The sequence below is a fragment of the Diadema antillarum genome, unplaced genomic scaffold, assembly GCF_040938485.1.
Source record: "Diadema antillarum isolate AM-2024a unplaced genomic scaffold, OU_Dant_1.0 seq00000775_RagTag, whole genome shotgun sequence".
Lineage (NCBI taxonomy): Eukaryota > Metazoa > Echinodermata > Echinoidea > Diadematoida > Diadematidae > Diadema > Diadema antillarum.
This window is the reverse complement of record NW_027271664.1, coordinates 1,340,672-1,355,907: the sequence shown is the minus strand read 5'-3', so window position 1 is coordinate 1,355,907 and position 15,236 is coordinate 1,340,672. Positions and strand designations below refer to the sequence as shown.

The 15,236-nt window shown below is 36.5% G+C and overlaps 1 protein-coding gene across 1 annotated transcript in view; it reads right to left on the bottom strand.

The window, feature by feature from the left end:
- Positions 1-4,289: 4,289 nt before the first annotated feature.
- Positions 4,290-15,236, bottom strand: part of LOC139738929 (NACHT, LRR and PYD domains-containing protein 3-like) — a 230,446-nt gene continuing 219,499 nt past the window's right edge. The window contains exon 2 of the mRNA XM_071649555.1: positions 4,290-4,408. The gene's annotated coding sequence lies outside the window, so the exon portion shown is untranslated. The remainder of the gene's footprint in view (positions 4,409-15,236) is intronic.

Genomic DNA, 15,236 nt, shown 5'->3' with positions numbered 1-15,236 from the left:
TTCACAACAGCGAAAGTTCTGAGTAAACAAACCTCTGGAATAAGGCTAAAGTTGATCACATTAACAAACCCAATTGGAGATCAGCAAACATCGTAAAATATGGAATTTGTGTGTTTTGGAATAACGGACATTCGGAATAACAAGCCTCACCCATTATAACTATGCCCTATAAAAAATATGCACTGATGTGCAAAATTCAGGGGGCTAATAAAGGGATACACATACACAATTGATTATATATATATATATATATATATATATATATATATATATATATCTTTCTCTAGTATACTTTTATTTTGGTTGTGCATGGGTTTGACGTGAATTACATAATGGAATTATGATATGAATCGAAAGAGTACAACTGATGCCAGGTGAATGTAACACTGTTTTAGCTTGTTTAGACATTTGTGATTAACCTTGTTTGTCTGTAATAGTTTATCAAACTTCGTTGAATTTGATACAATTCATACTGTCATCACCAATAATTGGCTTCATTGTGACATTGCTTATCATAGATTATTGTCCTGTCGATATTGCATGAAGAGAGGGGAGAATATTTAGGCCTATTGACTACAAACGTGACAAAGTTTGTCTGTCTCCATTGAATCTAATAACAATCGACATACCTCTTGTTTGTTTGTTTCTTTGCGTAAGTGTGTTTTGTTTTTAAAACGTCTATTCGATTGTTTTTTTTTCGAAAAATTATTTTTAGATAAAGCATGTAAAGTATACAACTTATCAGTAATTTCTTTCAGTAACATGACACTTATTTATATGAAATTATGTACATACTTCACTGAAGCACATTTGCATTTGAGTATCCTATAGGTGTAAGAAATATGTCCCGACTATGTCTATAGTGTGACATATCTATACGATGTAAAAGTATCCAAGCATAAGTTTGTAGAACGATAAGGCATCCACGAAAACGAGGTCTTGGTATTTGAATTAACGCGATGAATTATATACATAATTCATACACTATGGACTTCGTGCTTGACATAGTGACAGACAGACCTTATCAATCACACGTACAAACAGTGTGCACATTTTAACCTTTGTTCTCAATCAGAGCTTTTATAATAGTCGTATCAGTGGTCACATGAATTCACGATGTTATAAATTTATGGTAAACTACTTCATTTATTGTTCAATTATATTAACTTTCATTGAATTAATGTCCAACCCCCCCCCCCAAAAAAAAAAAAAAAAATCCAAAAAAAAAAAAAAAACAGAGTGGATGATCTATGGCGGTAGAAAATGTAACATAAGGAAAGTATAAAATTTCTAGAATTTCCCAGAAACAATAACGCCAGTTCCACTTGCATGTGGAAATTTAAGAACAGGTAACGGAATGTGAAAAATCAGTCAAAGCACCTTAACCCTACCAAGCAGAGGCTTTTGTATTCAATTTCAGTCACATCCACTTGAGTCCATGCAAGGTATAGGGCAAACGTAAAGAGATATTATACAAATATAACTCACATTGTTTCCTAACGCACAGATGAGATAAAATGCATTCCAACTCTGAATAACAAAAGGGGGAGATAACTTGAGTGACTGGTGTGTGTCATTAAAAGGGATGGCTAGTAACTGATCAGTAGGAATTCACGGGAATGCTGGGGGATGAGTGTCCCAATCCTTGCAGGATTCATTTAAGAGTACATTATATAGCTATTGTTGTGTAAATAACATTAGCTTCAGAATGGTCTCATATTCAAATAATGCCCAGTTAATGCCCTGTCACTGTACAGGCATGCTAACCTGGAAACATTTACATATATAAATGTACTCTAAAATGAATCCCACAGGGATTGGAACAATGATCCCCAACATTCTCACTGATTCCCACCGATCAGTTACTAGCCATCCCCTTTAAGATCAAAATCCCCGTATAATTTAGAGAGTATATCCTAATATAAAGAAAAAAAAAGACTATTAAAATTTTAGATGAAATCCACCTCTCTCCTATGTTGATTATTTAGCTTGACGATTCTTGTTGTAATTGTTACCATTAGTTACAACAGACACAAATAATGATAGGTGTTGGGGAAAGTACTACGTAGGTGTCGTTAAGTGATCATTTTTGTACTATTGTTGTTTTTGTTGTGTGTGTGTATCTGTTTGTGCGTGTGTGTGTGTGTTTGTGTGTGTTTGGTTTTTGTGTTGTTTCTTTCAAATTCACAAACCAATGGTAAACAGCACAGATTGTCGATAAGATGATGTGTGAGTGTTAAATACTTGACACGAAGGTTTCCTGGTGTTCGGTGGCGCGGACGGTGCTCAGTTCATCTTTTGTGATATAATAGGGTACCTACATTCAGTCTTTCAGCGTCTTTTATGGCAGATAAGATTGAATATTACTGTTGATTTCATCAGTTTTTAGGAAAGTGTGCTCATTTAAATTTGGACTAGGTGCGTCCTTCGCAAATCGTTCGAGTGCTCCGTGAAATCATGCCTTTCGAGGGTTTGAATACAACCAACAAGAGCAAAGCATGATATAGGTTATAATCATGCTAATTGACATGTTGTGCCGTTTCTATATTTTTTCTATTATAATTATATGATATGATAAATACGTCATACCATGAATCCATTCTGATGGGTCATTAGTGGTCACTAGTTTTTCTCACTTCCTTCAGTAAGAATGATACACCGTCCGCCGAATGAATTCTGCTCAGGCTTCACCAGACTGGCATTGATTCGCCGTAGACGGGGCAATACCAGTTTTAGCATGGTATTGGCATAGTCTTTGCATAAGTTGAGAAATCACTTATGTGCAAATTCTTAACCATTTCTCATTGTTATCTTAACCATACTGCCTCGAAGCAGACAATATCAAATTTTTACAACATTACGAAATTTGTTTTAATAATCATTTGTAGACATGCCTTATTATGATACGAGTTCTTTAAGATTCAAGTCAATTTAATAGATATTCATTCAAATTTTTCGACAAATCATATACATTCATATTATAAGCGGCAAATTAATAACGAAACTTTGTAAAATAATAACAAGAAATTATGATGCATTCATTGGCACGATAAAAACATTGTAATAAATCACCTAGGAAAACAAATACATACTGATGAAAGTGGTTGGCCCTACTGAACAGACAACCCTTGTCATAATGTTGGACCTTCTAATAACCAAAAAGAAAAAAAAAAATACATACTTTGATGTCAGAAACCCAATACAAAAAACAAATTGATATGTAAATAGGACTATAATAGATAACACTGGTATACAAAGACAACAGAGAGAGAGAGAGAGAGAAAGAGAAAGAGGGGGGGGGGGTTGACTTTGCTTTTGACCGTTGAAATGTCACACTTGGATCGAAGTTTAAAGGTCTCATTATCATTATAATTATTATCATTCCAGTGTGGAAAGCCTGGAGTTATCAAGGAAGACTGATTTTGAACTGTAACTTAATAGATGGTAATAACATCACTTTTTATTCGTAATTTCTCACTTTCTGAAAAATAATTTTAAAGAATTTCTTCACACTATACCAACATACTATACCTGCTACATATTGAAAAAAAAAAAATCACTTAACTTTTCCCCCCTCTGGAATTTGTTCTACGGGGTGTTCAACAAACGACAAAAAGTATTATATGCACTTTATACTGTTGCGACTCCGGCAGGACTTCACTAAAAGGGGTATTGCAGACGATTTTCATAATTTGACATCATGGAGTACAAAAATCAGCAGCTCCATGTACAGATTTGTAAATATATATTGTGGCCCTTGAATAGAGAAATAAGGTTGTTGATACTCTGAAAAGTCCAAAACAAATTACACTGAACAAGGATGATGACATAATGAGCCTCACATGTTTCAGAATTGTAGTAATGTGCTTCCATTACAATACCACATGCTTAGCAAGTTCACCTATGTATATTTTTGCATGCTTTCTTCTTTTGTTCTGCTTCCTTGGGCCCTTACTCATGCATTCTCATAGTGAGGATATACCATGTCATCATCCTTGCTCATTATGATTTGTTATACAATTTGAAAACATTCTTATTCCTCATCCCAATCACGATAAATTCTGAAACTTTGTATCCAGTATAACCAATTTATAGTTGTTTATGTAAAAGTCTGAAAATCATTCAGAATTCTCCTTTAAACAAGGACCACTGATATCAAAACCAACTGTTCTTTCTTCAATCGTAAGTACTCATATTCACATAATTTTGGACCTGGGAAAGAGTCTGTACGTTTCTTTTCAGTCGCCTCAAGATCCAAAAGTAGTTGGGTTAATCCAGTAATCCAGGGGTTGAAAATTCTTTATGAGGAAGGCGATCCTTGCAGATGTACCCAATGAAGACAACAGAGCTGCAGTATACGCCTTGACGCCTTCATCAAAATGTTAGGATATCACTTCCTCATTTCTCTCTGCGAACGAATCATTAAGAAGTAAAAACAGTGCGAGATGGACGTTTGAAAAGGCGCTCCCGATCAAGACTCTCTGACATCTTATCACAAACTTCAGAACTGATCTTTGCTGTTACGTTTCTTTGAGATACTGCTACGGATGGAAAGGAAAAGGAAGTGATTCGTATTAAATTCTCGTACTCGGAATTATAGCATCGTGATGAATTGTTAATTTCCATGCTCTGTACATTCATTTGATGAGAAAGCTTTGGATGCAGTGGGCTTAACGTCTCTTGAGTATTCGACACCAATGAATAATTCTACTCGCCAGAAGACTGAACAATATTGATATCGTTTGTATTAGTCGCCGTGAGAAATGAAACGGCATGATGAAGTTCCTTAATGTCATCTGCAAGTTACATTGGAATATTTTTCTTCTTGTGGTATTATCTCTGGTGTTCTCTGAGGTCTGCATGTTGTGTGATGGACAGGAAGTTGTTAATGTACCCGTCAACGCAGGGGATAATTTGACATTGGAGTGCAATGGCTTTGAAGAAACAGACAGCTTTCGGATTTCCAGAAGGGGCCATCAAATAGATAATGCAGACGAATATTTTGCTTTTTATTCGACATTAGATGAAATTTTTTCAACTCATGAAATCGTAAATGACCATACCAGCAGCTTATACATAGAAGATGAGAACGGAACTGGTTCCCTGCACTTGTCTTTCACTAATATCTCCTACAGTGACGCCAGCAACTATACATGTTTAATTGCAGGTCATGGTAAGGGTACTGGTTATACAAAGACGACAACGTTTCTTGTGCGTGTGTTCGGATGCACTTGTTTCTTTGATGCACGGACATCAGGCCATAAAAAACCTAAAATTCAACACCAAATATATATATAAGCTGTAACATTACTGGGCTACAAAGCGAAGAGTATGACTGGACAGTTAGACTTCGTAGCCTGCATCAGGAAGTCAAAGTGAAAATGTCGGGAGGCTCATTTACATATCGATTGGATCAACACTTTCCGATATTTCGTTCAATGAACATTTCACTCGAACCATTTTCAAATGTCACTCCGATCTTGTGTGATATAGGGCTACTTCCGTCACCATCAGCAAAGCCGTTTCCATCTACTTCGCCGTTCCCACTTTATTCTACATTTACGGATGTTATGCCATCTCCCCCTACTTCGTCAGCAACTGGCATCATCATCGGCAGCGTGATATTCGCTCTCGTGATCGTTCTTTGTCTAATTAGCAGACACAGGATACTGAAACACACATGCAGAATGAAACATAAGAGGAATCAGCGGGATTCAGCAGACTCAGTGGGCGATAGAGCCGCGACGAGTGGATCTCTTCAGCAAGGTGACTTCTACGAAACGATCCCTGCTCATTCACCCGCAGCAACTGCACTCCGAGATGACGCTGAGAAGGGTGCGTCTCTGCAGCACCCTCCGGTCTACGAAACAATTCCAGATCGATCAAAGCAAACATCATTTGGAGATGAGGATGAAACGTTGGATGACATCGATCTTCACCTGTACGATTATGACTTTTTCGCCGAGGACGACGAAGTGGTCGTCAACCCACTCTACGAATCCAGCGATGTAACAAACAAACAACGTGATTCCAACAAGGAATATTAATCTAATAAGAAGCACCATTCAATCGAAATATAACACACAAAGTAAGGGAACCCGCGATGATACATTTTAAAACGCAGTCTATATATGTTCGGTTGTATGTATGATCCTGCATCGCAAAACCAACAAAAAGTCGCCAAACATGGATTTTTAGTTAAGCACATTTTCTGAAAAAGCAGACTTTAAGCTATAAAATGATGTATAACTCAAGTCAAATGGACTCTCCTAACCTATCCTAATATTGGAAAGAAAGCACCCGCTCTGAAAAAGTGTCAACTGAGAAATGAGGCTCTGAAGTACAGGGTCTGGTCAAACGTTTAATATTTACCAAGCTGTGCTAGCTTTGCGATGGAAGGGACAAAACACATGATGGAAACCACCGGAGCAACAGAAATGGGAATTAGGGACTATCAGATTAAGCTGAAATTGAACATGTTCTATCAACACATTCTGTTCATGATTAATGTCGATTTTCAAAGTAGTACTTTATTATTTCAAAAGTTCTTAGACTTGAGAGTGAAGAGTGTGCAAAGGATGAAATGAAAAGGGGCCTCAAAGGCGAGACGACCTGATCATTCTACTCTCCCCCAAAAGGGGGTTGTACAAAAGGTGTTAAAAACACACTTTTCCATTCATGTTATGATTCCATACTAAAGAATAATCTAGAAGATAAGCTCTTTCAGAAAATATGAAAAACTCAAGATTGACTAGGTTGATCCATTTCACCTTTTGGTGAGTCCTCATGTAAAATCAAGGGGTGCGACTATGTGTTGGTTTTGTGATGCAGGGTCATATGTGACCCTGCACCTCAAAACAAACAAAAAGTCGCCAGACATGAATTTTTAGTTTAGACCATATTTTGAAAGAGCAGACTTTAAGCTTTAAAATGATGTATTACTCAAATCAAATGGACTCTCCTAACCTATCTAAATATTGGGAAGAAAGCACAAACTCAGGAAAAGTGTGAACTGAGAAAAGAGGCTCTGAAGTACAGTGTCTACTCAAGCGCTTAATCTTTACCAAACCGTGCTGGCTGTGCGATGAATGGGACAAAAAACAGGAAGTAAACCACCAGAGTAACGACAATAAAGGGATTATCAGATTAAACTGAAATTAAGCATGCATCATTAACACATTCTGTCCTTAATTAATGCCAACTTTCAAAGCAGTAGCACTATCCTTTCAAAAGTTATTAGAGTTGAAAGTGAAGAGTAAGGACAAGGTTTTTCAGAAATGAAAAAGGGATTTTAAAGACACACCTAATCACACTATTCTACCAAAAATGTTCGAGATAAAGTGCTAAAAAACACACTTTCCTGCCCGTTTTATGATACCAAATTTTAGCATAATGTAAAAGAAGACCCGCTCTTTCAGAAAATATGAAAAAGTCAACTTCGGCTAGGTTGAGTCATTTCACTTATTTTCAGTCCTCACGCAAAATCAGTGTGTGCGACTTTATGTTCGTTTTGAGGTGCACGGTCACATATATGGTATGATCATAGATCTTTTATGCAAGCTTTAAAGGGGATGGCCAGTAAGTGATCAGTGGGAATCAGTGGAAATGCTGGGGGATGATTGTTCCAGTCCTTGTGGCATTCATTTAAGAGTACATTAAATATCTATTGTGTGGAAATTAGTTGCTTCAGAATGGTCTCATATTCAAGTAATGTGCAGTTTGATGTTTCCAGGTTAACATGCCTGTACAATGACGGGGCGATCATTAACATTAAACTGCACATTACTTGAATTGAGCCCATTCTGAAGCAAATAATTTCCACACAACAATAGATATATCATGTACTCTTAAACGAATCCCACAAGGATCGGAACAATCATCCCCCAGCTTTCCCACTGATTCCCACTGATCCGTTACTAGCATCCCCTTTAAACCTCGCGACTCCCAAATTTCTCTCCCAAAGTTGGCAACGACAGAATTATGACACAATAGGAATATTAACCTCTTTTGATAATAATTATGATATCAATTGATTCTTTTCATTTAACACATTTCAGACCTGTTAAAGGGATGGATATAGATTTGGTTGAGACAGGGGATTAATATTTATAGTTTTTGCGAGATAACTAGAAACTACTTATGAAATATCTAGAAACATACAATTTATGAGCAATTCAAAGTTCTGTTTCGGTTTTTAAATAGCTGAGATATCTAACTCCTATTCATCATCCTTGAATTCGAGATTAAGGTACGGACTTGACTAATAAGCCATGTACGCGTTCATCGTGATAAAGAACAATAATTGCTGCTAAATTTCGCTATCTTCGTGTAGAGATAGTTTTCGTCGAATCGAAGGACAAACAACTCAATGTCCCTTGAATGATAAAATTGAGTTAGCGAGGCCATAATTGTACAAAGTCATATTCTCGTAAGATAAGCATGATATCATCCAACAACCTGTAGACCCATATTACGTTAGAAAAACGTGTCTCTCCGAAAATATCTGATTTGTCATGAATTCATGAATTATTCGTTTTTGCTTATTTTGTCTCCTTGAATTCAATCAAAGTGTTAACTGAATGATATATCATTTTGCGTTTCCTTATTGTATGTGGTACCTGAGTGTATGCAAATCTATCATGTTTTACATTGTGTATTTTGGCCTCTCTCTCTCTCTCTCTCTCTCTCCCTCTCTCTCCCTTTCTGTCCATCGTGTTCTTCTATCTTTGTGTATCTTAGAATCTCAGCCCAAAACATAAACAATATATCAAATTTCATATCTGTACTCTCTAAACTGGCCCTGTTTGCAACATCTGATCTCATGAACATTCATTACATCTTGTATTAAACTAGCATGCAAGTGCTTAGTTTCCGTCACGTGATATAATTGACAAGAGGAATTGTTACAAAGAGATTTAAAGAAGGGTAAATATAAGAACACTTCATTTGATATCGCTCTACCGCATTAGAAGATATTTAATGTCTTGGTCATTTAACAACTGCGTCACTACATTCTGATATGAAAGTGAAAGATGTAGCCTGTAATAGAAGAACAATATGAAGGAAAATTATCGTTGTAAGTGCCGTGGTGTCGATTATTACACAACCTGTTTTTTAAGAGTGTTTTGAGTAATGGGAAACAATATATTGCTGTGTAAAGTTTCGGGCAAAGTTTTCACACATCTCAATTTGATATTGATAGAACGTGCTATTGACAATAAAGTACCAAATATCGAGGCAACACTGGGATTAAGTCACTTTGACAATCTTGTAGTGGGAAGATGTTGTTTGTTGCTTGTTGTTTCGGTTGTTGGTTGCATCCTCCAAGTGCAAAGGTAATATCCCTTCCGCACATTCGATTTAAGCACCATTTACATCATGATGGACATTGACAAGTAAGACACAACATCAATATCCAAACTAACTAATATGTCTTCGCAAACATTATAGAAAGCACTCATGTTCAAGAAGGCTGGAACTGGATATATTTCTCTGTATATTCTCTCCAGCCACCATAGAAGTATATACAACCGAAATTCGTGAAGGACATGAAACTAGGGCTTAGCTACTTTGACTGTCTTTCTTTTCATACGTACTGTGGGTGGTGACCGGCAGGCTTAAAAGCAGGAGAGAAATTGTACAGTATTTTTCATTTTTGTCACTGAAGATAGAATGTCGCTTCCTCTTTCTGAGAACGAATCATTTAGAAGTATCGGCAGTGAGAAAGAAAGGACTTCTGTGATCAGGATCAAGACTCACTGACATCTTATCACAAACTTCATGTTAACTGATTTTGCCGCGACGTTTCTTTTGATATTCCGCTTAGATGGAAGCAAAAAAAGAAAGTGATTTGTATCATCTTGTCGCAGTCGGGATAATAGCATCGTGGTGAATTGCTATACTGATGATCTGTACTTTCATATGGTAAGACTGCTGATATGGAATGAGTTTACGTCTTTTGGTAACTAAATCGTTGCATGTCTACTCGCAAAACGACTAAACAATATTGTCTTGTTTGTATCAATCGCGGAGAGAGACGGAACGGCATGATGAAGTCCCTTAAAGTCAATTGGAATTCACGTTGGAATGATTTTCTTCTTGTCAGACGTGTTATTTTCTGCGATGTTCTTGGAAGTCTGCGTGGTATGCAATGGAGAGGACTTTGTCAAAATATCTGTCAACGCAGAAGATAATTTGACATTGGAATGCAGTGGCTATAAATGTAGGTACTGTCTCTTTTCGGTTTTCCGAGAATGGGTACCAAACTAGGAATACAAAGAACAACTACGAGTACTTCGGAGTTTACTCAAAATTAGACAAAACTTACCAAGTGTAAAAGATGTGAACGGAATTGGATCGCCACACCTGCCTTTCACTTATATCTCCTACAGAAACTCGAGCAAATATACATTTCCAATAGCAGGCCGTGGTACGAGTTATACAAGGATGACCACCTACCATGTCTGTGTGTTTGGATGCACCTGTTTCTTTGACGCACGTTCAGGCCACAAACACCCAAGGGACAACACCATGAACTGTGACATCATGGGACTACAAAGTGAAGAGTATGACTGGATAGTTAGACCTCATAGCCTGCATATTAAGGATGCCAAAGTGAAATTGCCTAGCGGCTCGACGTTTACGTATGCAATGGATCAACACCTCAAAACGTATCATTCATTAAGCATCACACTTGAACCCTTTCGAATGACAAACCAATCTGGTGTGGTATACTTCAGTCACCATCAGCATCAGCATTTCCAATCCTCACTCCAGTACCATCAACTCCTGACGACATATATAGGTTCATCCGTAGAGAGTTTCTGCGTGATCACAATTACTGTGGTCGTAGTCTCCATCGTCATCTTAGTCTTTCGCATAGCCATTGCTGGCAGGCGTATTGTGCAGGATCAAGAACCACGAACCCTCTTGCAAGATCACACAGCATAAAGCCTTGAGATGAAAACATTGCATGTCGCTGAGGAAAAGTGATCTTCCCAGCATCTTTAGGTCAATGGAACCCAAGAAATCATAGATCAGTCGGCTGGAAGATCAGTGTCTTATGACAACAGAGAAACCAGAGGATATCTTCCAGCACCGGTTCGAAACGAATATCGTCAAATAACTTAAATTGATTAAGCAATTAGCAAAAGCTCTGGAACAAAACCTTATGTCACGAAGACCTACATGATCCTAGCATGCCTAGAGTACAAGTGCTCTGACATCAGATGGAGAGGGATTCATTGCATGGCGCAGAGGAACTTGGGGTATCTATTTAGCGACATGAGGTCCCTATAAGAATCGCAGACAATCAGCTGGAAGAGCAGTGGCGGGTGACGGTACAATGTCAGATTATATCTACTTTTATAGGCCTTATTATACGACACAAAGATCGTCAAATAACTTCAATGTTTCAGCAATTGTAAAAAGAAAAGTTAAACGAAAGCTTATGTCCCAACAAGTAATGTTCTCCTAAAGTACTCATTATCCCAGACGGGGCTCACGTGAAAGTTTATTGGATATAGCCATGTCAAACTTGACGATAATTAAAGTCACCGGTTGACGTACTTATATGTATACAGTATATATCTTATAGGCAGTAATTTGGTAAGCCTATCAAAAAGCAATAAACAACTGAAGATGGACAAAAAAAAACCACAACAACAACAGATGATATCCACCCACATGTCGATCACATGACGGTTTATTGGAATTGGTGAGGTCGGGTCCGACTACAGTCTTTAGTATGCATATACACAAAGATAAGCATATCATCCCAACAGTTGTATAGGCATGTCAGAAAATAGTCCACTTGTATAAAAACACAAGATGTGTGATATTTATATTATTAAGTTCGCCTTGTTTATTCTTCCTGAAATGTAATTTCGTAATCGATACATGTGTGTGTTTAATATTGCCTTTTGCGTGCGTGTTTGAAAGTGAATCTATGTTCCGAATTCTTCACGGTTTTCTCTTTCTATCTCTTTCCTCTTTAAAGGGACCTTCTAATTTGTAGCCCTTTTGGAAATGTATTTAACTTTCACTTTTTTTAACATTTTTAATTTATGTGTTTGATTTTTTGTTGAAAGCATTATGTTTGTATTTGTTTATCTGCATGTTTTTACGAAATATCTTATTGTACAAAGTAATTATGTTCTTTGTATGAAGTGAATAAAGAGTAATAATAATAATAAAGGTATCATCGGTGGCGTTTTCTGAATATTTCTCAATTTACCACCATCATGCTTAGAATGCCTTTGTAATAGGTGCTATACAAGTTTTTCATGTTATTATCGTTATTCTGGCTATTATTATTCATAAGTCAATTATGCATCAAAGTAGATTGGTTAGAATTTACGTCTAGTGATGTGCCCCACAGGAGAAAATCAAATTTATAAATCATATATATATATATATATATATATATATATATATATATATACTCTCAGCAAACAAACGGGAAGTAAACACTTTTTCGAGTTCATAATTTTCATAGAAGATTTTAATGAAAATCAATGTATTATATATCATATTAAAGGTAATTTAATTGGCTATCAACCTAGTAGGTCAATATAAAGGGAAACTTTATGCATGTGTAAAAACATTTGTTTTTGTCCTTCAAGGCACAAAAGTAAATATTACCAAAATTGACAAATTGTCTTTCATTTGCAAATGCCTTTTAAGATAACAATAAAAAATACTTTAACACAATGAGAGACAAGAATGAAAAAGCCTAAATAGGTTTTCATTCTCTCTGTCTCTTTATAACCTCAAACAATATTAAAGAGGGAAACTTGAAAATGTGACTTTTTTATCAGCTGAAACTTCAAATGACAAAGGGAGTAAGGGCAAAAAGATGATTAAGTCAACAAAGTATCTTGATTTCATTCATTCAATTTAGTAATTTAAGAATCCATGTGACAAATTCATGGACCAAATATAATCTACAATTCTCCTCATTTGAGAAATCACTGCAAAATCCTACCATTTTTAGTAATATTACTTCTTTTCTCACTTTATTTGAATTTGGAGTGACAGAAATTTCTTCACTTTTCATCGTCACCCGTAGCTTTCATTGATCTTTCGGGCTTTTAAGATATCATGGAGATCATACATTGTAGGTATGTTTTTTATTGTCTTCAATTCGTCAATTGTTGTTATTGTTACATGGAAGAGCATTTACGCATGAATAACAACTTGTTCATTTTTGCAATTTTTACGTTTGTACCTTGGAAGAGAAAAACAAAAGTGTTCACTCATGCGTAAAGTTTGAGAAAATAAACTTGAAAAAGTGTTTACTTTCTTTCTTTTTTTTGCTGAGTGTATATACATACATTGAAACAAAGAAAGGGAAAACTGACGAGAAACAAATAAAAAAAAATAGTTCAAAGTTTTCACCAAATATGATATATATGACCGTGCATCACAAAACAAACAAAAAGTCGCACCCCTTGATTTTACATTAGAATTTAAAAAAAGGTGAAATGGGTCCATCGTGTCTTGACTTTTTCATATTTTCTGAAAGAGCTATCATTCTTCTACATTATTCTTTAGTTTGGGATCATAACATGATTGGGAAAGTGTGTTTTCAGCAGTTTTTCTACAACCCTTTTTAGGGGGAGAGTAGAATGATCAGGTATGTCTTTGGGGCCTCTGTGCATATCTTGAAATCCCTTGCACACTCTTCACTTTCAAGTCTAATAACTTTTGAAATGATAATGCTACTGCTTTGAAAGTTGGCAATAATCATGAACGGAATGTGTTTATAGAACATGCTCAATTTCAGCTAAATCTAATAATCTCTTTATTGTTGTTGCGCCTGTGGTTTACATCCTCTTTTTTGTCCCTTTCATTGAACAGCTAGCACAGCTTGGTAAAGATTAAGCACTTGAATAGACCCTGTACTTCAGAGCCTCTTTTCTCAGTTCACTCTCTTCCAGAGTGTGTGCTTTCTTTCCAGTATTTCGGTAGGTTATTGGACTCCATTTGAATGGAGATATACATCATTTTAAAGCTTAGAGTCTGCTCTTTCAGAATCTACCTAAATCAAAAATCCAAGTCTGGCGACTTTTTGTTGGTTTTGTGATGCAGGGTCACATATAGTCCATGATTATTAGTTTTGATCCAAGATGGCATCCAAAATGGCCGCCATTTCCTGAAATTCTTATAACTTTTCACCGAGGTATCCCAAATACAAATGTAAATGTCCAAATACATGTATATGTTTGGAAGCCTGAAATACTCAGTAAAGTACATGTTGACGCACACAACTACCGTAATCCAAGGTGACGTCTAAAATGCCCCCATTTCCCGAAATTCTCATAAGTCTTCAACCAGTCAACCAAATACAAAATTTACGTGTCTAAATATATGTTTTTTTAAGCATGAAGAACTCGATAAGATACATATTAAGAGATATTGACGCCCATAAGTACCGTAATCCAAGATGGCGTCCAAAACGGCCGCCATTTCCTGAAATTCTTATAACCCTTCAACCAGGCGACCTGGCAATAAAATTCAAGTGTCTAAGTATACGTGTTTTGAAACATGAAGAACTCAATAAAATACGCACACAAGTACTGTACGTAATGCAATACCAGAAATATCCAGGTTTCAGAGAGTGAGAGGAAGAGAGAGAGAGAGGGGGGGGGGGAGGGAACTATAGGGATATATTATTTGATGTCGCCGCACTTCACCATAAGATATCTTCGTCATTTGAAACTAATGCATCATGACCGCTTGACGTGAAAGTGAAAGCTGTAGGCTGAAAAAGAGAAGCTATATATTGCAAAGAGTATACTTCGTGACAATTGGCAATGATTTGCAAAGAACATGTATAGCTAAATTGTTTCAGACACTAACCCTTTGTGCACGTGCTTTTAGTACCGATTGGCTCAGAAAACCCCATAGCATTGTACACACTGTCCAAAGCCCTTGACACAGAAAGGGTTAAGAGATTAGTTAACGTGCAGGCTTTCGAGTAAAGTTTGTCCATGTCAGTTTGGTTTTGAGAGTATGTGAGATTTGCATCCATCCTTTGAATCCGTTTGAATGTCCCACTCTGATCCGATTCGAAGTTTAAAGGCCACTCACTTTTTTGTTTAGAATTATATCGTTTTTGTATTCCTCCAGTATAGAAAGCTTGAAGTAGTCAAGGAAAAATAATTTAGAACTGTAACATGTAGATGATGAGGACATCACCTTCTAGTCGTAATTTCTCACTTATTAAAACAGAA